This window comes from Tursiops truncatus, chromosome Y, assembly GCF_011762595.2.
Source record: "Tursiops truncatus isolate mTurTru1 chromosome Y, mTurTru1.mat.Y, whole genome shotgun sequence".
Lineage (NCBI taxonomy): Eukaryota > Metazoa > Chordata > Mammalia > Artiodactyla > Delphinidae > Tursiops > Tursiops truncatus.
The window spans coordinates 3,890,310-3,914,995 of record NC_133428.1 but is presented as its reverse complement, the minus strand read 5'-3'; the positions used below and the strand labels follow the sequence as shown (position 1 = coordinate 3,914,995).

General features: G+C 39.1%; 1 long non-coding RNA gene across 1 annotated transcript in view; it reads left to right on the top strand.

Moving 5' to 3' along the window:
* LOC117310552 (uncharacterized) overlaps nucleotides 1–24,686 on the top strand; it is an 82,598-nt gene that overhangs the window by 45,711 nt on the left and 12,201 nt on the right. Inside the window, exon 2 of the long non-coding RNA XR_004524703.2 lies at nucleotides 24,338–24,460. This is a non-coding gene — a long non-coding RNA (uncharacterized lncRNA). The remainder of the gene's footprint in view (nucleotides 1–24,337; nucleotides 24,461–24,686) is intronic.

The window sequence follows — 24,686 nt, the reverse complement described above, 5'->3', positions numbered from 1 at the left end:
CATTTCTTATTTTGTTTTTTTGAATCCTCTCTCTTCTTGGAGAGCCTGGCCAGAAGTTTGTCAATTTTGTTTACCCTTTTAAAGAAGCAGTTCTTGATTTTATTCTATTGTTTTATTAATCTCTATTTATTTCCTCTCTGATCTTTATTTCCTTTCTTCTCCTATTTGTCCTTCTTTTTCTTATTCTTTTAGGTGGGAGGTTAGGTTGTTTGAGATTTTTCTTGTTTCTTGAAGAAGGCCTGTATCACTCTGAACTTCCCTCTAAGAACTGCTTTTGTTGCATCCCACAGATTTTGTATGGTTGTGTTTTCATTGTTATTTGTCTCAAGGTATTTTTAAATTTCCTCTTCGATTTCATTATTGACGCACTGGTTTTTTTAGTAGCATGTTGTTTAGTTTCCATGTAATCTTTTTTTTTCTCATTTCTTTTTCTGTGGTTGATTTCTAGTTCCATGCCTTTGTGGTCATAAAAGATGCTTGAAATAATTTCTATACTCTTAAATTTGTTGAGGCTTGTTTTGTGCCATAATATGTGGTCAGTCCTAGAGAATGTTCTATGTGCACTTGAAAAGAATGTGTATTCTGCTTTTTCTTTGGTGGGAGGGAATGTAACCTCCTGAAAATGTTAATTCTAACTGTTCCATTGTATCCTTTACGATCTCTGTTGCCTTACTGTTTTTCTGTCTAAATGTGTCCATTGATGTGAGTGGGGTATTAAAGTCTCCTACTACTATTGTATTCCTGTCAATTTCTCCCTTTATGTCTGTTAGTATTTATTTTATGTATTTGGGTGCTTCTATATTGGGTGCATATATGCTGAGAAGTGTAAAATCCTCTTCTTGTGGTGATCCTTTTATCATTATATAGCGTCCTTCTTTGTCTTTCTTTGTGGCCTTGGTTTTGAAGTCTATTTTGCCTGCTGTAAGTATTGATACCCCTGCTTTCTTGTCATTTCTGTTTGCATGAAATATCTTTTTCCATCCCCTCACTTTCAATCTTTGTGTGTCTTTTAACCTAAAGTGGGTCTCTTGTAGGCAGCATCTTGTAGGCTCTTATTTTTTATCCAATCTGCCACTCTATGTCTTTTTATTGGAGCATTTGGTCCATTGACATTTAAGGTAATTATTGATAGATATGTATTTATTGCCGTTTTTAACCTTGTTTTCCCATTGAGTTTCTATTTCTTCTTTGTTCCTTTCTTTTTTCTTTTCTGGTTTGTTGATTTTCTTTTCTGTTATGCTTGTGTTCTCTTTTCGGTTTCTGTGAATCTACTGTATGTTTTTGATTTGTGGTTTCCCTGATTTTCAAGTGTGTTAACACCTTCCTATCCGCTTGCTTTAGACTGAGAGTCATATAGGCTCAAACACATTCTGGAAAAGAAAAATCTACATCTCTTACTCTCCTCCCCCACAGTTTATATGATTTTGATGTCCTCTTTTACATCTTCACATTCATCCTTTTGCTGTTCATGGTGGTTATCATTGCTTTCAGTGAAAAAAAAAAATTTTTTTTAATCCGTGCACTGGCTTATTTAAATGATTTACTTTCCCATTGTGATTTTCTCTTTCCTATAGCTTCTTGCTTTTTTTGTATTTAGAAAAAAACCTTTTAATATTTATTTGAGGATAGGTTTAGTATTGCTGTATTCTAGTTTTTGCTGGCCTGAGAAATTCTTTCTCTCTCCTTCTATTCTAAATGATAATCCTAGCTGGGTAGAGAATCCTAGGCTGCAGATTTTTCCCTTTCAGGATTTTGAATATATCTTACCATTCCTTCTGCCCTGCAGCATTTCTGTAGAGAAATCGGTTGATAGCCTCATGGGGGTTCCCTTGTAATGAACTCTGTTTTTCTCCTGCTGCCTTAAGAATACTCTGTCTTTAACTTTTGCCATTTTAATTACAGTATGTCTAAGTGTGTGTCTGTTTGGGTTCCTCTTGTTTGGGACCCTATGTACTTCTTAGACCTGGATATCTGTTTCCCTTTTTAGGTTTGGGAAATTTTCAGCCATAGTTTCTTCAAATACATTTTTGATGCCCTTTTCTCTTTCTCCTCCTTCTGGAATTCCTATTATGCATAGGTTGGCACATTTTATATTACCCTATGGGTCTCTTATGTTGGTTTCTTTTTTTTTTTTCCTCATTTCGCTGTCTGCTGTTCTGATTGGGTGATTTCCATTATTTTATCTTCCAGATCGCTTGTTTGTTCTGCATCCTTCATTTTGCTATTTATTGCCTTTAGCTCAGCTTTCATCTCAGTAAATGTGTTTTCTAATTTTTCTTGGTTCCTCTCTAGTGTCTAGTTCCTTTTTACAGTAATTTGCATTTCTATCGATCGTTTCTTAATTCCTTCAGTATTTTCATTATCTGCTTTTTGCACTTGGTGTCTATTAGACGGAAGAAGTCTATTTCATCGTATGTTCTTTCAGGGGAATTCTCTTGATCTTTTAATTGGGAGTGCTTCCTCTCATCCTTCATTTTACTTATTCCTTCCACTCTATGAGTTTAGGAGAAACGAATATCTACTGTGGTCTTGGAGGGCTATTTTCATGTGGGAGCATCCCTGCGTTGCTTGCATGGGTTTAATATTTGGGTGCAAGGGCTATTTTCAGTCTGGATGCCTGACGCATCTTTTCTCACTGTGTGCTGGCCATTATCCCCTCGATAGGGGGTGTGAGTGGTGTTGTGGTGACCAGAGCCTGCACCAGATGTTGAGCAGGACCTCCTCTTTGTTCTGTGCTTGTCACTGCCCTGTTGGGGGTAGGGTCTGCTCACGAGGTGTTGGAGTAGAAGCCCCCAGATCTGTTTCTGAGCTGCAGTGTGAGGCAGGTGGGACTGGAGCATTTCCACTGGTAGAGGAGCCACTGAGTATTCCCCCACAGAGCTGTGCACCCACCAGGGAGTGTGCTCTGTGGTGTCACCCGTCACCCACTGTGTGGGCTCACAAAGTACACTATTGTTGGCACTGCCCTCAGTCTCACCTCAGTGTGGGAATGCCAGCAATCGTCCCTGGTTTCCTCAGGTGCTGTGTTCACAAAGCCACCAGTACAGACCCATAGGCACAGATCCACTGAAGTGACGTACCAGGACCGCAGTAGTCGCACACCTGGACCTGCTGTGGGAGCTAAAGAAGCAGCCCAGGCCCTGGCCCAGCCTCCATGCATCCACAAAGCCCACAGCTGCTAAGGCTGGACCTGTCCCAGCCAGGGGAGCATGCAGAGAGGTAGCACAGACCTTCTGTGCTGGTCCCGCCTGCTGCGAACTGGCTGCTGCACTCTCCTCCGAGTCTCTGAAGCTCCCTTTCTTTCCCAGATGATCTCCGTGCCGGTGAAGGGGCTTCCCAGGATGAGGGAAGCTTTCCTCTTTCACAGCTCCCTCCTAGGGAGGCAGGTCCTGTCCTGGTTCCTTTTGTCCTACCCAGTTACATGGTGATCTTTCTTGCAACTTCGATTATGTGAGATCTCCTGCCAGTCGTCAGTAGCTATTCTGTCAGAGCTCTTCCACATGGAGATGTGTCTTTGATGTATTTATCGGAGGAGGTGATCTCCACACCCTTCTGTTCAGCCATCTTGATTCATGTGTTGACATTTAAAATTTACATTTTAAAATTGGAGAATATTAACAGAACTGACGTTCATATACATTTCTGTGTTATTGATCTTATTCATGTTAGAATGTCAGAAAACACACGCCTCGTCTACCCATCACATGGTATATTAAAAGCTGATTTATGGGCACTTTGGCAATTTCAATGTCTTTTTCTAACATTTTACTGAGTGTTGGAATTCTTGTTCTGCTCCAGGTTTTCCAATTTCTAGAATGGTCCTCCATCACATCCCCTTTCCCGTGATCAGCTCAGCTTATTTCTTAGTAAGCTGTCCCACCAGCCTCTCTTGAAAGAGATGGATACTCCTTAGAAATTCCTGGCTAACCTAGAAACTTCCTTGGAGAACCAGAAAACTAATTGGCAGGTACTGTCAAAAGAAATGTTCTGTAATCCTGCAGGGAATCAGAACATAATTCCTGTACTGACACTCATCAGGTCTGAACTCCTAAAGGAAAGAAAAAAAGTTGATGCCCCCTACGGACTGAGTTTTACACATCCATATGTTTTACCCTCGTCTGAAGCAAGAGGGAGATGCTGCAGTTGGCATAGAGATATATTACCCTGAATGCTCCTCTCTGCATCAAGGATTCATAGAACACTGCAGTATTTCTACTGAGCCAAAGTGACAAAAGTAGCAAGTGGCCAGATTCTGCAGTTGGAGGGCATGAAACATTCGTGTCCCTGGCAGTAACAATGGGTGGCTTTCTCAGGCCTGTTTTAAGGATAACAATTCTTGGAGAGTAGAGCCTGGAGCTATCAGAAACAGAAGTGACACATCACGACAGGTTTGGCGTTTTTCCCAATGAGGGAATTATTGGTCCAATGAGGACCATGAAGGTAGACGGATCCACAGTGGAGCTACCCGAGAACACCTCTTCATCGGGAACCCGCAGATTCAGAAAACACTGGCCTAAGGGTTATATCTGAAATTATTGTCAAACATTGTGGAAATACTTAGGAACCAGGAAGCTTTGAGAAATGTTTAAAACATGCTAAGTTCTTTTCGTGTACTTGGAATTGATAAGTACTCTTGATAGTGGATTCTCTACCTAAGCATATCCATGGGATAACTAGGGTCCAGGGGCCAAATCACATGTTTTTGTCAGTAAAGTTTTATTGGAACACAATCACACCCATTCATTTCTTTGTACCTTTTTCTTTAAAAGAGTCCACATATAAGTGATATCATGATATTTGTCTCTGGTTTACTTGACTTAATATGATATTCTTTAAGTCCATCCATGTTGCTGCAAATGGCATTATTTCATTCTTTTTCATGTTTGAGTAATGTCCCATTGTATATATGCACCACATCTTCTTTATCCATCCATCTGTTGATGAACATTTAGATAGTTTACACATCTTAGCTATTGTAAATAGTGCTGCTGTGAACATCTGGGGTGCAGGTACTTTTTGAATTAGTTTTTAATTGAAATATAAACATTGATTGGCAATCGGTCAGATGTACACCAAGTGATTCAGTTTATATATATTGGGTTGGCCCAAAAGTGCCTTTGGTTTTTAAGTAAAAATAAAAGACACATTTTTCGTTTTCACCAAGAACTTTATTGAACATTGTATTCACCTTTTTGTTCCACTACCTTCTGCCATTTTTAAGGCAACTTTGTAATTCCATCTTCCCAAAACTTTTTGAGCAAAGAAGTGTTGCAGGTGCCTTTTACAGTCTCCCAGGAAATTGAAATATTTTCCATGAAGAGAATTTTGTAAAGACCGAAATAAATGGAAATCCGAAGATGCAATGTCTGGTGAATACAGTGGATGAATCAGAACTTCACAGCCAAGCTGTAACTGTTTTTGCCTCGTCATCAAAGAAACATGCGGTCTTGCGTTATCCTGATGGAAGATTATTATGCATTTTCTGTTGACTAATTCTGTATGCTTTTCATTGAGTGCTGCTTTCAGTTGGCCTAATTGGGAGCAGTACTTGTTGGAATTAATCGTTTGGTTTTCTGGGAGAAGCTCATAATAGAGGACTCCTTTCCAGTCCCACCATATACACAACATCACCTTCTTTGGATGAAGACCAGCCTTTGGTGTGGTTGGCGGTGGTTCATTTCACTTGCCCCACGATCTCTTCTGTTCCACATTATCATACAGTATCCACTTTTCATCCCCCATCACAATTTGTTTTAAAAATGGAACGTTTTCATTATGTTTAAGTAGAGAATTGCATGCGGAAATATGGTCAAGAAGGTTTTTTTCCACTTAACTTATGTGGAACCCAAACATCAATGCGATTCACACAACCAAGCTGGTGCAAATGACTTTCAGTGTTTGACTTGGATATTTTGAGTATGTCAGCTATCTTCCGCGTGGTATAACGTTGACTGTTGTCAATCAATGTCTCGATTTGATCTCTATCAACTTCAACTGGTCTACCTGACCATGGAGCACCATTCAGTGAGAAATCTCCAAACTTCACAAACCACTCTTGACACGTTCCATCAGTCACAGCATCTTCTCCATACACTACAGAAATCTTTTTTTTTGCGTTTCAGTTGCGTTTTTACCTTGCTTAAAATAATAAAGCATAATTGGCTGAAAATGTTGCTTTTTCCCTTCCATTTTCAATATTAAGATGGCTACACAAAAATTCGCCCACTCTGATAAATCTTTTTTTAAATGCACGCTCGTACAATTGATACAATTGTAGCTGTCACATACAATCTAACGACATTGTTTCGAATGAGGTTAAAGACAACTAAGTGCTACTAGAGTCATCTTACAGAGAAAAACGAATGAACGTCTTGGCCGACCCAGTATATACTGATATTCTGTTTCAGGTTCTTTTCCACTAAAGGTTATTACAAGATATTGAATATAGTTCTCTGTGCTATAAAGTAGGTCCTGTTGTTTATTTTGTATATAGTAGTTTGGATCAGTTAATGCCAAACTCCTGATTTATCCCTCCCCCACCCCCTTCCCCCTTTGGTAACCGTAAGTTTGTTTTCTATGTCGGTGAGTCTGTTTCTGTTTCATAGGTAAATTCACTTGTGTCATATTTTAGATTCCACATATATTCCGAATCATGATATTTGTCTTTGTCTGGCTTACTTCACTTTGTATGATAATCTCTAGGTCCATCCATGTTGCTGCAAATGACATTATTTCATTTTTTGTAATGGCTGGGTAATAGTCCATTGTATATATGTACCACACCTTCTTTATCCATTCATCTGTTAATGGACATTTAGGTTGCTTTCGTATCTTGGCTATTGTGAATAGTGCTGCTATGAACGTTGGGGTGCATGTATCCTTTCAGACCATGCTTTTCTGTGGATAAATGCTCAGGAGTGGGATTGCTGGATCATATGGTAACTCTATTTTTAGTTTTTTAAGGAACCTCCATACTATTCTCCATAGTGGCTGCACCAATTTACTTTTCCACCAACAGTGTAGGAGGTTCCCTTTTCTCCTCACCTCTCCAGCATTTGTTCTTTGTAGAGTTTTTAATGATGGCCATTCTGAGTCGTGCGAGGTTGTATCTCATTGTAGTTTTGAGTTGCATTTCTCTAACAGTTATTGATGTTGAGCATCTTTTCATGTGCCTCTTGGCCATCTGTATGTCTTCTTTGGAGAAATATCTATTTAGGTCTTCTACCCATTTTTCAATTAGGTTTTTGTTTTTGGAAATTAATCCCTCATCTGTTGCATTGTTTGCAAATATTTTCTCCCATTTTGTAGGTTGTCGCTTTGTTTTGTTTACGGCACCCATTCATTTCTGTATTGGCTGCTTTTGTGCTGCAATGAGAGTTAATTGCAACATGATCTTTATGACTCAAAGCTGGAAATACTATTTGATCTTTTCCAGGAAAAATTTGACAGTCCTTTTCTCACTGTTAACAGTACTAAAATATAAATTTTTTTCCATCCTCTCTCAACTTGCCATAGCTTTAAAAATTCTGTTATTTAATGTTCTAATTAAAGAAATAAAATAGTCATTGGTATACTTTTACTTTTATATTGTGCCATGCTAGTTTTAAATTTGAATATCAGAGTATTTAGCTTGTATTGAGAGTCACTGGAATTACACAATTCAGATTTTTTGGGAGGTACCCTAAGACGTCGTTATGAGAACAGCGGAGCCACTGTATATTACTCAGTGGAGTTTATTTCACTTCTTGACACGCACGTGTTTGCTGTAGCAACACTCTCTAACTTCAGCTTACTGAGGAGTAAGGAAGGATGAAATGGAAACGAATTATGGGTTGCCTACTTCTTTCCTATGCCATCTCTCTTTTTTTTTTTTTTTTTTTGTGGTACGCGGGCCTCTCACTGTTGCGGCCCCTCCCGCCGCGGAGCACAGGCTCCGGACGCGCAGGCTCAGCGGCCATCGGCTCACGGGCCCAGCCGCTCCGCAGCCTGCGCGATCTTCCCGGACCGGGGCATGAACCCGTGTCCCCTGCATCGGCAGGCGGACTCCCAACCACTGCGCCACCAGGGAAGCCCAAGGCATGAAATCTTACAAGACATACCACCCCCCTTCATTTCTGCCTTGAAGAGCTCCTTGGCTGCTCACACCACTATTTTTTCTATACAAATTTAAGAAACAGCTTATTGTATTCCACAAAACATGCTTTTCACAGTTTTATTTGAATTTAACTGAATCAGTGGGTTAAATAGGAGAGAACTGACATCTTTGACTCTTATACATATTTATGCCAACAAAATTGTTGCTGACACCATCAATGATATGCTTATCCCACATTTTCTCAGTGATTATTACTGTTGCAGCAAAGGAAATTGACGTTTGTAAGTTGATACTATATCTAACACCACCATTAAAATGCTCATATTGATTTGACCAGCTATCTGAAGGCTTCTGTGGGTTTTCTCTATTATCACATCACTGACATATGATACCTTTTCCTAGGCAGCACAGTGTGGAATAGAGGTGGTAACAGAAGACATCAGGGTACTTTTCCCATCCTAAACATCATATGAACATCATTTTCTGCAGATTTTCATAATGCCCTATCCCTTGTTAAGAGAGCTTCTTTGAATTCCAGTTTCATAAGAGATTTCGTCATAAATGTTTGTAGGATTTAGTTTTTTCCCCCTCTGTTGTTAAAAGCATCAATTCAGATGAGCATTTACCAATTGTGAGTGAATTACTATATTTTAACAAATATTCCAGCATTAAGGGGGATAGTGCGCTTTCCCGAAATGGGCATTGATCGATTATAATGCAAATTATTTTTATACAATCAACGTGTGTGTTAATTTTACATCTACCCTGATGAGTGAGAGTGGTCTGGAAGAAGCCATCTGATCACACTCTTCCCAAGTGATCCTGAATTTCACAGATTTTTGTCTCAATCCAGCATTGCAAAAACTCTCAGAACTCATAGCTGGGACAGACGTTAAAAAGCAACTCCCACCCTAAGGACCAGTGTCAAAGAATAAATAATTTCTAATAATTTCCCTCACCTTAAGTTTCCCTGATTCTTGATATATTTTTAAATTCAAATGGATGCGTGGTTATTATCATTATTGAATTAATGTATAATTTTGAAAAATCCATTTTGATGCCAAACATTTAACAGTGCAGGTTGGTTAACTTCAGTTATACTTCAAAGAACCCTTTAGATTATTTGTTTAAAGATACAGTACACAGGTAGGCTGTTGGTCAATGTTCAGCTAAACTTACAAGATTTTCTATTAAAAAATATTGTGTATCGTTTTGTTAACCTTTACTTCAGTGATTCCTTCTTGAAGAGTTAATATGTACTGTTTTAATCCTTACAGAGTCTGGAAGGATAGATGCAAGTGGTTTATCTTGTAGTTGGTAGGGTAGTTTTAGGCAAAGTATAGACTCCATATAATCTTTTTGAACTGCATTGAACAGAAAACGTTTCTTTTTTTTTAATGCCATTTTTCTAAAATTGAGGTATAGCTGTTTTACAATGTTGTGTTAGTTTCTACTATATGGCAAAGTGAAGTAGAGTTCCCTGTGCTATACAGCATGCTCTCATTAGTTACCTATTTCATACCCAGTAGTGTATAATGTCAATCCCAATCTCCCAATTTATCCCACCCCCTCCTTTCCCCCCTTGGTGTCCATATGTTTGTTCTCTATGTCTCAGTCTCTATTTCTGCCTTGCAAACTGGTTCATCTGTACCACTTTTTCTAGATTCCATATATATGCATTAATATACGATATTTGTTTTTCCCCTTCTGACTTACTTCACTCTGTATGACAGTCTCTAGGTCCATCCTCGTCTCTACAAATCACCCAATTTCGTTCTTTTTTATGGCTGAATAATATTCCATTGTATATATGTGCCACATCTTCTTGATCCATTCATCTATCAATTGACATTTAGGTTGCTTCCATGCCCTGGCTATTGTAAACAGTGCTGCAGTGAACATTGGGGTGCATGTGTCTTTTTGAATTATGGTTTTCTCTGGGTATATGCCCAGTAGTAGGATTGCTGGATCATATGGTAATTCTATTTTTAGTTGTTTAAGGAACCTCCATAATGTTCTCCATAGTGCCTTTATCAATTTACTTTCCCACCAACAGTGCAAGAGCGTTCCCTTTTCTCCACACCCTCTCCAGCATTTGTTGTTTGTAGATTTTCTGATGATGTCCATTCTAACTGGTGTGAGGTGATACCTCATTGTAGTTTTCATTTGCATTTCTCTAATAATTAGTGATGTTGAGCAGCTTTTCATGTGCTTCTTGGCCATCTGTATGTCTTCTTTGGAGACATGTCTATTTAGGTCTTCTGCCCATTTTTTGATTGGGTTGTTTGTTTTTTGATATTGAGCTGCATGAGCTGTTTATATATTTTGGAGATTAATCCTTTGTCCATTGATTCATTTGCAGATATTTGCTCCCATCCTGAGGGAGCATTTCTGTGTGTGATTTGATACTGAACTCTGGGTCTTTCCAAATTAATGAGACTGCATGACTGTATATTACTTATGCTCCAGATAGTTTCTTATTTTCATCAGCAGTAGATATACAAAGATTGATTAATTGCTGTCTGTCACAGCGTTACATGGAGGGGAAAATGTGTATTTACGCACTCAAGCAAACCTACATTCTCCCATTTTCCTTCCTGTGCTTGGGCATGGTTCTTCCTCACACTGAAGTTTCTGGCAACTAATATTAATTCTTATGACCCACTGCTCACCTAGAGTAAACCGTGCCATTTAATTAAGGAAACTAAAATAATACTTACGAGGAAGTCATCAGGATGTAGAGAGAGAATATTTTAAAACCTTTCACTAAATTACGGAATTAACGGACTACACACACAATAATTCATTATCCATGTGAAGGTGGCAGAGCCCAGAGCAACGTAACATACTGAAATTAAATTTTTGGTGGAGTGAGTCAGAAATCTCATAGCTTTCATTTATGTAAGAAGACGTGTACACATATATAAATATAAACTTTATGTTTACATGTGTATGTAGATTTTCCTCGTAATTTGGTGATTCTGGTTTATTTTGTAGTCACAACAGCAATTTGTTTCCTTACGTCAGATACTTAAATGGTTTAAAATGTGTTCTTTTCAATTCCCTAGCAATTTTGAATAGTGAAAACAAACACGCAAACCTGAAACATGGGCTTTACGAAATAATTAGTCCAATGGGAAACCACAGAATACATTCTCAAGTCTTAATTACCTGTCACCTCTGGGATGTTTCAATTTAGTAAAGGTGTTAAATCACTAGATCTCAGTTTCCTCAATCACTACACAGATAAAATCACCAACCATACAAGGTTGTTTTTAGGATAAAAAGTGTAAGTGTTCTTTAAAAACTGACGTGAAGTATGAACCTCACTTTGGATATATATCACACAGTTTGATATTTAAGTGACGTGAACAGGAGATGGTAAATAGACAAGTATTTGCAATAGTGGTGAAAATCTATGGGACTGCAAAATTGTAGAAGTGCATCACTTCGCTACTTGCATAGTGACAGTAGAGCTTAATGCACAGAAATGTGGGCCGATCTCTGTAAGGACAGAATCACTGGACTCTAAGGTGACCTTGCCAGCATGGTCCGCTCTACCTGAGTAAGTGAAGGGAAACAGTCCATGCCTCACATTCGCAGACCTCACAGCAATGCATTAAAATGTTGGCAGTGGGGCTTCCCTGGTGGCGCAGTGGCTGAGAGTCCCCCTGCCGATGCAGGGGACGCGGGTTCGTGCCCCAGTTCGGGAAGATCCCACATGCCGCGGAGCGGCTGGGCCCGTGAGACTTGGCTGCTGATCCTGCGCATCCGGAGCCTATGCTCTGCAACGGGAGAGGCCACAACAGTGAGAGGCCCGTGTACCGCAAAAAAAAAAAAAAAAAAAAAGTTGGCAGTGAAGTGCCTTTTCCTGCACAGAATCTATAATTTTGGGGCCCCAATAGCGCTGCAAAGCCATTTCCAAGAGGCGTTTTCAGGGTGAAAAGGAATAACGAGCCATCTAGGCAAATAAAGAGGGAGGAAAAATAATTCTCAGGCCTTGACATATCTCACTAAAATTTCTGGACACCACTCAAACACAAAATCCTATGTTTTTGGTGAAAAACATAGGTTTTTTTTTTTGAAACCTATGTATTTCGGGAAATAATACTATGATTACCAAGACTATCATCATGGCAGCATACCTACCTAAAACACTTAAAAGTATTAAATATTAGAGTTCTGTTGAGAATCAGCTGAGACAGATTATGATTCAAATTCATTAAAAAAATGGTGAAATCATGAAAGGATGCTCAACATCACTAATCATTAGAGAAATGTAAATCAAAACTACAGTGAGGTATCACCTCACACCAGTCAGAATGGCCATCATCAAAAAATCTACAAAAGAAAAAAAAAAAAGAAAAATCTACCAACAATAAATGCTGGAGAGGGTGTGGAGAAAAGGGAACCCTCTTGCACTGTTGGTGGGAATGTAAATTGATACAGCCACTATGGAGAACCGTATGGAGGTTCCTTAAAAAACTAAAGATACAGCTGCCATGTGACCCAGCAATCCCACTACTGGGCACATACCCTGAGAAAACCATAATTCAGAAAGACACAGGTAGCCCAATGTTCATTGCAGCACTATTTACAACAGCCAGGACATGGAAGCAACCTAAATGTCCATCGACAGATGAATGGATAAAGAAGATGTGGTACATATATACAATGGAATACTACTCAGCCATGCTAAGGAACTAAATTGAGATATTTGTAGTGAGGTGGATGGACCTAGAGTCTGTCATACAGAGTGAAGTAAGTCACAAAGAGAAAAATACTGTATGCTAATGCATATATATGGAATCTAAAGGAAAAAAAAGCTTCTGAAGAATGTAGGGGAAGGACAGGAATAAAGATACAGATGTAGAGAATGGACTTGAGGACATGGGGAGGGGGAAGGGTAAGCTGGGACGAAGTGAGAGTGGCATGGACATATACACACTACCAAATGTAAAACAGACAGCTAGTGGGAAGCAGCCGGATAGCACAAGAAGATCAGCTCAGTGCTTTGTGACCACCTGGAGGGGTGGGATAGGGAGGGTGGGAGAGAGATGCAAGAGGGAGGGGATATGGGGATATATGTATACGTATAGTTGATTCAGTTTGTTGTACAGCAGCAACTAACACAACAATGTAAAGCAATTATATTCCAATAAAGATGTTTTAAAAAAATCGTGAAAGTTCAATAGCTAGCATTATACAGGAACCTTGATACTTTTTTCCTTGAAGGTGAAAGAAAACAGTGCAACCTAGTACTTTGAACATGGACCAACTCAATTATCCTAACTGTTTAAATCTCTTGAGGATGTTCACTGACAAAAGAGTCTAAAAGTGATGGAATGTAGGGGAATATGAGTGTTTCAAAAGGTAATGAACAATAAATCTTACATAATGTTGTTAAACTAAATGTGCAAGGACAGAATAAATGGAACTTTCATAAAGGCCTAGAGAGGTAAAGAAGAGATTGGACAAGGAAACTATTTAGAGGTGGTACTTGTACAGTACATCTTATGCATTAAGAGGTGAATTGAGAAAGAATTGATAAACCACAATAAGGAACACAAATTTGAGGGCTGTGAATTCCCTATAGGACAAATTTTCATACTTGTTAATTATTTATTAAAAAAATTTATTTTATATTGGAATATAGTTGACTAATAATGTGTTAGTTTCAGTTGTACAGCAAAGTGATTCAGGTATATATATATCATTTCTTTTTCAGATTCTTTCCCCATTTAGTTTATTACAAAATATTGAGTATAGTTCCCTGTGCTATATACAGTAGGTCCTTCTTGTTTATTTTATATATAGTAGTGTGTATATGTTAATCACAAACTCCTAATTTATCCTTCTCCCCACCTTTTCCGTTTGGTAACCATAAGTTTGTCTTCTATGTCTGTGAATCTGTTTCTGTTTTGTAAACAAGTTCATTTTTTTAAGATTCCACATACAAGTGATATCATACGATGTTTTGTCTTTCTCTGACTTACTTCACTTAGTATGATAATCTCTAGGTCCAACCATGTTGCTGCAAATGGCATTACTTCATTCTTTTTTATGGCTGAGTAGTATTCTATTGTGTATATGTACCATTTTTTTTGATGCTTACTAACATTTTTTAAATTAATTTTTGAATGGAGTATTATTGATTTTGTAGATTAATCCTGTCAGTTGTATTGTTTGCAAATATTTTCTCCCATTCTGTGTGTTGTCTTTGCATTTTGTTGATGGTTTCCTTTGCTGTGCAAAAGCTTTTAAGTTTAATTAGGTCCCATTTGTTTATTTTTGTTTTTATTTTCATTACTCTAGGAAGTGGATCCAAAAAGATATTACTGCAGTTTATGTCAAAATGTGTTCTATGTTTTCCTCTAAAAGTTCTATAGTCTCTGGTCTTACATTTAGGTCTTTGATACATTTTGAGTTTATTTTTGTACATGGTGTTAGAGAATGTTCTAATTTCTTTTACATGTAGCTGTCCAGTTTTCCCAGCACCCCTTGTTGAAGAGACTGTCTTTTCTCCATTGTATATTCTTGTCTCCTTTGTCATAGATTAACTGATCATATGTGCATGGGTTTATCTCTGGACTTCCTATCCTGTTCCATTGATCTATATTTCTGTTTTTGTGCCAGTACCATACAGTCTTGATTACTGTGGCTTTGTAGTATAGTCTGAAGGCAGGGAGCCTGATTCCTCAAGCTCCTTTTTTTTTTTTTCTCAAGATTGCTTTGGCTATTTGGGGTCTTTTGTGTTTCCATACAAACTGTAAAACTTTTTGTTCTAGTTCTGTAAACAAAAAACAAACAAAAAAAATGCCACTGGCAATTTGATAGGGATTCCATTGAATCTGTAGATTGCCTTGGGTAGTATAGTCATTTTGACAATATTGTGTCTTCCAATTCAGGGACATGATATATCTTTCCATCTGTTAGTGTCATCTTCGATTTCTTTCATCACCGTCTTACAGTTTTCAGAATACAGGTCTTTTGCCTCCTTAGGTAGCTTTATTCCTAGGTATTTTATTCTTTTTGATTTGATGGTAAATGGGATTGTTTCCTTAATTTTTTTCCTGATCTTCCATTGTTCGGGATAGAAATACAAGAGATTCCTGTGTATTAATTTTGTCTTGCAACTTTACCAAATTCATTGATGAGCTCGAGTAGTTTTCTGGTAGCACCTTTAGGATTTTCTATGTGTAGTATCATGTCATCTGCAAACAGTGACAGTTTTACTTCTTTTCCAGTTTGAATTTTCTTTTTCTCCTCTAATTGCCATGGCTAGGAGTTCCAAAACTATGTTGAATAATAGTGGTGAGACGGGACATACTTGTCTTGATCCTGATCTTAGAGCAAATGCTTTCAGTGTTTCACCTTTGAGAATGATGTTTGCTGTGGGTTAGTCCTATATGGCCCTTATTATGTTGAGGTAGGTTCCATCCATGCCCATTTTCTGGAGAGCTTTTATCATAAATGGGTGTTGAATTTTGTCAAAAGCTTTCTCTGCATCTGTGGAGATGATCATATGATTTTTATTCTTCATTTTGTTATTGTGATGTATCACACTGATTGACTTGCAGACTGAAAAATCTCTGCATCCCTGGGATAAACCCACTTGATCATGGTGTATAATCCTTTTAATGTATTGCTGGATTTGGTTTGCTAGTATTTATTTATTTATTTATTTCTTGAGCAGAGAAATGTTTATTGCAAAACCATGAAAGGAGACAGGTGGCTCATGCCCTAAAAAAAGCCCAAGCTCCCTGACAGGGGTTTGTTTTTTTTTTCTTGATAGAGAAATGGTTTATTTATTTATTTATTTTTACAATGGTGTGTTAGTTTCTGCTTTCTAACAAAGTGAATCAGTTATACATATACATATGTTCCCATATCTCTTCCCTCTTGCGTCTCCCTCCCTCCCACCCTCCCTATCCCACCCCTCCAGGCGGTCACAAAGCACTGAGCTGATCTCCTTGTGCTATGGGGCTGCTTCCCACTAGCTAGCTACCTTACGTTTGGTAATGTATATATGTCCGTGCCTCTCTCTCGCTTTGTCACAGCTTACCCTTTCCCCTCCCCATATCCTCAAGTCCATTCTCTACTAGGTCTGTGTTTTTATTCCTGTCGTACCCCTAGGTTCTTCATGACATTTTTTCCCTTAAATTCCATATTATATGTGTTAGCATGCGGTATTTGTTTTTCTCTTTCTGACTTACTTCACTCTGTATGACAGACTCTAGGTCTATCCACCTCATTACAAACAGCTCAATTTCGTTTCTTTTTATGGCTGAGTAATATTCCATTGTATATATGTGCCACATCTTCTTTATCCATTTATCCAATGATGGACACTTAGGTTGTTTTCATCTCCTGGCTATTGTAAATAGAGCTGCAATGAACATTTTCGTACATGACTCTTTTTGAATTATGGTTTTCTCAGGGTATATGCCCAGTAGTGGGATTGCTGGGTCATATGGTAGCTCTATTTGTAGTTTTTTAAGGAACCTCCATAATGTTCTCCATAGCGGCTGTACCAATTCACATTCCCACCAGCAGTGCAAGAGTGTTCCCTTTTCTCCACACTCTCTCCAGCATTTATTGTTTCTAGATTTTTTGATGATGGCCATTCTGACTGGTGTGAGATGATACCTCATGGTAGTTTTGATTTACATTTCTCTAATGATTAATGATGTTGAGCATTCTTTCATGTGTTTGTTGGCAGCCTATATATCTTCTTTGGAGAAATGTCTATTCAGATCTTCTGCCCATTTTGGATTGGGTTGTTTTTTTGTTATTGAGCTGCATGAGCTGCTTATAAATTTTGGAGATTAATCCTTTGTCAGTTGCTTCATTTGCAAATATTTTCTCCCATTCTGAGGGTTGTGTTTTGGTCTTGTTTATGGTTTCCTTTGCTGTGCAAAAGCTTTGCAGTTTCATTAGGTCCCATTTGTTTATTTTTGTTTTTATTTCCATTTCTCCAGGAGGTGGGTCAAAAAGGATCTTGCTGTGATTTATGTCATAGAGTGTTCTGCCTATGTTTTCCTCTAAGAGTTTGATAGTTTCTGGCCTTACATTTAGGTCTTTAATCATTTTGAGCTTATTTTTGTGTATGGTGTTAGGGAGTGATCTAATCTCATACTTTTACATGTACCTGTCCAGTTTTCCCAGCACCACTTATTGAAGAGGCTGTCTTTTCTCAAGAATTGTATATTCTTGCCTCCTTTATCAAAAATAAGGTGACTATATCTGCATAGGTACATCTCTGGGCTTTCTATCCTGTTCCATTGATCTATCTTTCTGTTTTTGTGCCAGTACCATACTGTCTTGATTACTGTAGCTTTGTAGTATAGTCTGAAGTCAGGGAGTCTGATTCCTCCAGCTCCGTTTTTCATTCTCAAGATTGCTTTGGCTATTCGTGGTCTTTTGTGTTTCCATACAAATTGTGAAATGTTTTGTTCTAGTTCTGTGAAAAATGCCAGTGGTAGTTTGTCAGGGATTGCATTGAATCTGTAGATTGCTTTGAGTAGTAGAGTCATTTTCACAATGTTGATTCTTCCAATCCAAGAACACAGTACATCTCTCCATCTATTTGTATCATCTTTAATTTCTTTCATCAGTGTCTTATAATTTTCTGCATACAGGTCTTTTGTCTCCTCAGGTAGGTTTATTCCTAGATATTTTATTCTTTTTGTTGCAATAGTAAATGGGAGTGTTTTCTTGATTTCACTTTCAGATTTTTCATCATTAGTGTATAGGAATGCCAGAGATTTCTGTGCATTAATTTTGTATCCTGCTACTTTACCAAATTCATTGATTAGCTCTAGTAGTTTTCTGGTAGCATATTTAGGATTCTCTATGTGTATCATGTCATCTGCAAACAGTGACAGCTTTACTTCTGTTTTTCCAATTTGGATTCCTTTTATTTCCTTTTCTTCTCTGATTGCTGTGGCTAAAACTTCCAGAACTACGTTGAATAAGAGTGGTGAGAGTGGGCAACCTTGTCTTGTTCCTGATCTTAGTGGGAATGCTTTCAGTTTTTCACCATGGAGGATGATGTTGGCTGTGGGTTTGTCATATATGGACTTTATTATGTTGAGGGAAGTTCCCTCTATGCCTACTTTCTGCAGGGTTTTTATCATAAATGGGTGTTGAATTTTGTTGAAAGCTTTCTCTGCATCTATTGAGATGAACATATGGTTTTTCCCCTTCAATTTGTTAATATGGTGTATCATATTGATTGATTTGCAAATATTGAAGAATCCTTGCATTCCGGGAATAAACCCCACTTGATCATGGTGTATGATCCTTTTAATGTGCTGTTGGATTCTGTTTGCTAGTATTTTGTTGAGGAATTTTGCATCTACGTTCATCAGTGATATTGGCCTGTAGTTTTCTTTCTTTGTGCCATCCTTGTCTGATTTTGGTATGAAGGTGGTGGTGGCCTCATAGAATGAGTTTGGAAGTGTTCCTCCCTCTGCTATATTTTGGAAGAGTTTGAGAAGGAGAGGTATTAGCTCTTCTCTAAATGTTTGATAGAATTCACCTGTGAAGCCATCTGGTCCTGGGCTTTTGTTTGTTGGAAGATTTTTTTTTTTTTTGTGGTACGCAGGCCTCTCACTGTTGTGGCCTCTCCTGTTGTGGAGCAAAGGCTCCAGATGCGCAGTCTCAGCGGCCATGGCTCACAGGCCTAGCTGCTGCGGCATGTGGCATCTTCCCAGACCAGGGCACGAACCCATGTCCCCTGCATCGGCAGGCGGACACTCAACCACTGCGCCACCAGGGAAGCCCTGTTGGAAGATTTTTAATCACAGTTTCAATTTCAGTGCTTGTGATTGGTCTGTTCATATTTTCTATTTCTTCCTGATTCAGTCGTGGCAGGTTGTGCATTTCTAAGAATTTGTCCATTTCTTCCAGGTTGTCCATTTTATTGGCATAGAGTTGTTTGTAGTAATCTCTCATGATCTTTTGTATTTCTGCAGTGTCAGTTGTTACTTCTTCTTTTTCATTTCTAGTTCTATTGATTTGCGTTTTCTCCCTTTTTTTCTTCATGTGTCTGGCTAATGGTTTATCAATTTTGTGTATCTTCTCAAAGGACCAGCTTTTAGTTTTATTGATCGTTGCTATCATTTCCTTCATTTCTTTTTCATTTATTTCTGATCTGGTTTTTATGATTTGTTTCCTTCTGCTAACTTGGGTTTTTTTGTTGTTGTTGTTCTTCTTTCTCTAATTGCTTAAGGTGCAAGGTTGGGTATTTTATTCGAGATGTTTCTTGTTTCTTAAGGTAGGATTGTATTGCTATAAACTTCCCTCTTAGAACTGCTTTTGCTGCATCCCATAGGTTTTGGGTCATCATAGTCATTTGTTTCTAGGGTTTTTTTTTGATTTCCTCTTTATTTCTTCAGTGATCACTTCGTTATTATGTAGTGTATTGTTTAGCCTCCATGCATTGTATTTTTTACAGATCTTTTCCTGTAATTGATATCTAGTCTCATAGCGTTGTGGTCGGGAAAGATACTTGATACAATTTCAATTTTCTTAAATTTACCAAGGATTGATTGGTGACCCAAGATATGATCTGTCCTGGAGAATGTTCCATGAGCACTTGAGAAAAATGTGTATTCTATTGTTTTTGGATGGAATGTCCTATAAATAGCAATTTAAGTCCATCTTGTTTAATGTATCTTTTAAAGCTTGTGTTTCCTTATTTATTTTCATTTTGGATGATTTGTCCATTGGTGAAAGTGGGGTGTTAATGTCCCCTACTATGTATGTGTTACTGTTGATATCCCCTTTTATGGCTGTTAGTATTTTTCTTATGTACTGATGTGCTCCTATGTTGGGTGCATAAATATTTACAATTGTTATATCTTCTTCTTGGATAGATCTCTTGATTATTATGTATTGTCCTTCTTTGTCTCTTCTAATAGTCTTTATTTTAAAGTCTATTTTGTCTGATATGAGAATTGCTACTCAAGCATTCGTTTGGTTTCCATTTCCGTCAAATATCTTTTCCATCCCCTTACTTTCAGTCTGTATGTGTCTCTAGGTCTGAAGTGGGTCTCTTGTAGACAGCATATATATGGATCTTGTTTTTCTATCCATTCAGCCAGTCTGTGTCTTTTGGTGGGAGAATTTAGTCCATTTACATTTAAGGTAATTATTGATATGTATGTTCCTATTTCCATTTTCTAAATTGTTTTGGGTTTGTTATTGTAGGTCTTTTCCTTCTCTTGTGTTTCTTGCCTAGAGAAGTTCCTTTAGCATTTGTTGTAAAGCTGGTTTGGTGGTGCTGAACTCTCTCAGCTTTTGCTTGTCTGTAAAGGTTTTAATTTCTCCATCAAATCTGAATGAGATCCTTGCTGGGTAGAGTAATCTTGGTTGTAGGTTTTTCTCCTTCATCACTTTAAATATGTCCTGCCAGTCCTTTCTGGCTTGCAGAGTTTCTGCTGAAAGATCAGCTGTTAACCTTATGGGGATTCCCTTGTGTGTCATTTGTTGTTTTTCTCTTGCTGCTTTTAATATGCTTTCTTTGTATTTAGTTCTTGACAGTTTGATTAACATGTGTCTTGGCATATTGGATTTATCTTGATCGGACTCTCTGTGCTTCCTGGACTTCATTAACTATTTCCTTTCCCATATTAGGGAAGTTTTCAACTATAATCACTTCAAATATTTTCTCAGTCCCTTTCTTTTTCTCTTCTTCTGGGACCCCTATAATTCGAATGTTGGTGCGTTTAATGTTGTCCCAGAGGTCTCTGAGACTGTCCTCAGTTCTTTTCATTCTTTTTTTTTATTCTGCTCTGCAGTAGTTATTTCCACTATTTTATATTCCAGGTCACTTATCTGTTCTTCTGCCTCAGTTATTCTGCTACTGATTCCATCTAGAGTATTTTTCATTACATTTATTGTGTTGTTCATCATTGCTTGTTTCATCTTTATTTCTTCTAGGTCCTTGGTAAATGTTTCTTGCATTTTCTCTATTCTATTTCCAAGATTTTGGATCATCTTTACTGTCATAATTCTGAATTCTTTTTCAGGTAGACTGCCCATTTCCTCTTCATTTGTTAGGTCTGGTGGGTTTTTATCTTGCTTCTTCATCTGCTGTGTGTTTTCTGTCTGTCTTCTCATTTTGCTTAACTTACTGTGTTTGGGGTTTCCTTTTCGCAGGCTGCAGGTTCGTAGTTCCCGTTGTTTTTGATTCTGTCCCCAGTGGCTAAGTTTGGTTCAGTGGGTTTTGGAGGCTTCCTGGTGGAGGGGACTAGTGCCTGTGTTCTGGTGGATGAGGCTGGATCTTGTCTCTCTGGTGGGCAGGTCCACGTCTGGTTGTGTGTTTTGGGGTGTCTGGGGACTTATGATTTTAGACAGCCTCTCTGCTAATGGGTGGGGTTGTGTTCCTGTCCTGCTAGTTGTTTGGCATAGGATGTCCAGCACTGTAGCTTGCTGGTCATTGAGTGAAGCTGGGTGCTGGTGTTGAGATGGAGATCTCTGGGAGATTTTCGCCGGTTGATATTGTGTGGAGCTGGGAGGTCTCTTGTGGACCAGCGTCCTGAAGTTGGCTCTCCCATGTCAGAGGCACAGCACTGACTCCTGGCTGCAGCACCAAGAGCCTTTCATCCACATGGCTCAGAGTATAAGGGAGAAAAAGTAGAAAGAAAGAATTAGTAGAAATAGAAAGAAAGAAAAGAAAGGGAGGAAGGAAGGAAAGATGAAGTAAAATAAAATAAAGATAAAATATAATAGTTATTAAAATAAAAAATAATTTTTAAGCAAAAAATTAAAACAAAAAAACGGACGGAGAGAAACCCTAGGACAAATGATGGAAGCAAAGCTATACAGACAAACTCTCACACAGAAGCATACACACTCACAAAAAGAGGAAAAAATAATAAATCTTGCTCTCAAAGTCCACCTCCTCAATTTGGGATGATTCGTTGTCTATTCATGTATTCCACAGATGCAGGTACATCAAGTTGATTGTGGAGCTTTAATCCGCTGCTTCTGAGGCTGCTGGGAGAGATTTCCCTTTCTCTTCTTTGTTCTCACAGCTCCTGGGGTTCAGCTTTGGATTTGGCCACGCCTCTGCGTGTAGGTCGCCGGAGGGCATCTGTTCTTCGCTCAGACAGGAGGGGGTTAAAGGAGCTGCTGATTCGGGGGCTCCAGCTCACTCAGGCCGGGGGGAGGGAGGGGCACGGAGTGTGGGGCAAGCCTGCAGTGGCAGAGGCCGGCATGACTTTGCACCAGCCTGAGGCCCGCCGTGCGTTCTCCCAGGGAAGTTGTCCCTGGATCCCGGGACCCTGGCAGTGGCGGGCTGCACAGTCTCTCGGAAGAGGGTGTGGAGAGTGGCCTGTGCTCGCACACAGGCTTCTTGGTGGCGGCAGCAGCAGCCTTAGCGTCTCACGCCCGTCTCTGGAGCTTCTTTAAGCAGCGCTCTTAATCCCCTCTCCTCCTGCAACAAGAAACAAAGAGGGAAGAAAAGGTCTCTTGCCTCTTTGTTATCTCCAGACTTTCCCTGGACTCCCTCCTGGCTAGCCGCGGTGCACTAACCCCCTGCAGGCTGTGTTCACGCCGCCAACCCCAGTCCTCTCCCTGCGCTTCCACCGAAGCCCAAGCCTCAGCTCCCAGCCCCGCCCACCCCTGCGGGTGAGCAGACAAGCCTCTCCGGCTGGTGAGTGCCAGTCGGCACCGATCCTCTGGTGCGGGAATCTCCCTGCTTTGCCCTCTGTACCCATGTTGTTGCGCTCTCCTCCGCAGCCCAGAAGCTCCCCTGCTCTGCCACCCGCAGTCTCCGCCCGCGAAGGGGCTTCCAGTGTGTGGAAACCTTTCCTCCTTCACAGCTCCCTCCCACTGGTGCAGGTACCGTCCCTGTTCTTTTTTCTCTGTTTATTCTTTTTTCTTTTGCCCTACCCAAGTACATGGGGGGTTTCTTGCCTTTTGGGAGGTCTGAGGTCTTCTTCCACCATTCAGTAGGTGTTCTGTATGAGTTGTTCCACGTATAGATGTATTTCTGGTGTATCTGTGGGGAGGAAGGTGATATCCGCATCTTACTCTTCTGCCATCTTCCTCTATTGTCTCTCGGTTTGCTAGTATTTTGTTGAGGATTTTTGTGTCTGTGTTCAGTGATATTGGCCTGTGATTTTCTTTTTTGTGTGCCGTCATCTTTGTCTGGTTTTGGTATCAGGGTGATAGTAACCTCGTAGAATGAGCTTGGGAGTGTTCCTTCCTCTGTAATTTTTGGGAAGAGTTTCAGAAGGATAGATGTTAACTCTTCTCTAAATATTTGATAGAATTTGCCTGTGAAGCCATCTGATCCTGGACTTTTGTTTGTTGGGAGTTTTTAAATCGTAGTTTCAATTTCAGTACTTGTGATTGGTCTGTTCATATTTTCTATTTCGTCCTGGCTTAGTCGTGGAAGGTTGTACCTTTCTAAGAATTTGTCCATTTCTTCTAGGTTGTCCATTTCACTGGCATATAGTTTCTTGTAGTAGTCCCTTATGAGACTTTATATTTCTGTGCTGGTGTCTGTGGTAACTTGTTTTTCATGTCTAATTTTGTTGATTTGAGGCCTCTCCCTTTTTTTCTTGATGAGTCTGGCTAAAGATTTATCAATTTTATTTGTTTATCTTTTCCAAGAACCAGGTTTTGGTTTCATTGATCTTTTCTATTGTTTTCTTCATGTCTATTTCTGCTCTGATCTTTATGATTTCTTTCCTTCTATTAAGTTTGGGTTTCGTTTGTTCTTTCTCTAGTTCCTTTAGGTTTAGGTTGTTTCAGATGTTTCTTGGTTCCTGAGGTGGGACTATTGTTGTAAACTTTCCTCTTAGATCAGCTTTTACTGTCTCCCATAGGTTTTGTGCTGCATCCAGTAGGTTTTGGATCTTCGTGTTTTCGTTGTCATTTGTCTCTAGGTATTTTCTGATTTCCTCTTGGATTTCTGCAGTGATCCATTGGTTATTTAGTAGCATAATGTTTAGCCTCCAGGTGATTATTTTACCATTTTCTGCCAAGTATTACAGCTTGCTCCCTGGGTGGAGGAGGAAGACAGGCTTGCAAACAGAAGACTCTCAGAGTTAACAGTTCCCTAAAGCAAAATTATTAGGAAAATGCCAAAAAGAAAATTTCTACTATATGCTATTTAAAAAGAAATCCTCAAACAATGCATTTATCAAGAGAGATTATGTAAGAGACCCTGCTTTGCTAGGGATCTTTCCAGTTACTTTTCTTTTTTCCCCTTTCCTCTTACAGTCCCTGGTGGCAACCCCTCGATTCCTGGATCAGGTCCTCACATCTTCCCAGGGCTGCAGCCAGGCCCAGTCACCTACTGCAGCATTTGCTCCTAGACTTCCTGAAGGTTGCCAGGCTCCAAAGGTATGAAGGTAGTAATGATGCAAGAACAGAGGTCTTTAAATAAATGGATGATGGATGCTGAATGCTGCATTACAGAAAGTAACAAAGTACAATCTAAAGGTATTTCAAATGCATACAGACTTTGACTCCATCTTATTTAATTAAATGAGGTAACTCTTATTTAATGAGGTAACAATAAGAAAGTGTGTGTTTGTACAGATGTGTGTAAATCTATGCTTGTTTGTGG